This window comes from Rattus norvegicus, chromosome 7 (genome assembly GCF_021556685.1).
Source record: "Rattus norvegicus strain SHRSP/BbbUtx chromosome 7, alternate assembly SHRSP_T2T, whole genome shotgun sequence".
NCBI classification, from domain to species: Eukaryota; Metazoa; Chordata; class Mammalia; order Rodentia; family Muridae; genus Rattus; species Rattus norvegicus.
The window spans coordinates 38,882,235-38,883,573 of NC_141540.1; the positions used below are offsets into that span (position 1 = coordinate 38,882,235).

The following is a 1,339-nucleotide window of genomic DNA, read 5'->3' on the forward strand; positions in this document are numbered from 1 at the left end:
TGACCCCAGAGCCCTTTCAGATTTCCCTGGTTGTCCTAACAGCACCCCTCTGCAGGAAAAGGAAGCTGCTCAGAATTTCAGCTATCCTTACTTCTCTCTGGTCAGTTCCCCCACTCTTTCCTTGATGGCCATGACTGCATTTTCAAAGAGTTTAGGCCAGTCCCCTTGTATCAGGTTCTTCGGTCTGATGTTTCCTTGTGTTGTCTATCTTTGGTCAGAATCGTGGAAGTGACTCCGTGTTCTCACTGCTTCCTCTCTGGTGGGGCAGTTTCTCTCTGTCCCATTGCCGATGGTCTTACTTTTCTCATTCAGGTAAGACCCTAAGTATCTTAGGAAAGGAGCTCTGGACCGGCATTTCCCCTCCTCTAAGTTCATTTGTGTTTATTTGGGTCAACATGGAGGCACGCACAGACTCATCCCAGCAGTCTTTAGTGAGCTTTTGGCATGTCGCCATTATACCTTAAGCCACATCACCTTGCCTTTTGACACAAGATACTCCACACCCATGCACTTCCCTTACCCTACACCTAAGCTGTCCTTCTTGCGGGGATCTCAGATTCTCTTAAGTGAGAATTTAGTATTTCAAAGATAGTATTTGGTGCTAGGACTTCTCTTTGTTCTTCTTGGAGGCAGTTCTATAACTTTATTTGACATTCAGCAGTTAATTCTCATCCACATTGACCGTCTGTAGATTTTTGAATGTGGTAACAGGCATGTAAGTTACCAGTATGTAGAGCTTATTTGGTGAATCCTCATCCTCATTATGCTTTCTGGACAAACGTACTCGGATGTGGTACGGAACATTCCTTATTCCTTTGGCCCAGATGGCTTTATTGAGCCTGGTGTCTATGTGCACATCTGGAGTCCCCATCTCCTTCATGGCAAATTTCCGAATTTCTTTGAGTGTCCGAGGAGCACGCTTCTTGAAGCCCACTCCATGGATGCGCTTGTGAATGTTGATGGTGTATTCTCGGGTCACCACCTCATTGATGGCAGAACAACCCTTCTTCTTCTCGCCACCCTTCTTTGCTGGAGCCATTCTGCTGGGCCCAAGTTGGAAAGGCTTCTCTTTGTTCTTAACACTCCTAGATCCTCCTAGCAGACAGGGTAGGGAACACATATGGGTGTATGCATGTGTGCTAATGTATACTGATACATGCACAAATGCATCTGTTTAATGGGCCATATGTCCCTCTAAAATGAATATACAGGAGACTGGGCCTTAGAGGAGGTGACTAATGGTTGGTTTGGCCACTGGGCTGGTGTCTCCATGAATAGCCTTATAAGAGAAGCAGAGGTGGAGAGATGGCTCAGGGAGTACATACTGATCTTGCAGAGG

General features: G+C 46.2%; 1 pseudogene; it reads right to left on the reverse strand.

Moving 5' to 3' along the window:
* Window positions 1-355: 355 nt before the first annotated feature.
* LOC120093557 (60S ribosomal protein L31-like) lies at window positions 356-1,064 on the reverse strand (annotated as a pseudogene).
* Between the last annotated feature and the right edge of the window lie 275 nt (window positions 1,065-1,339).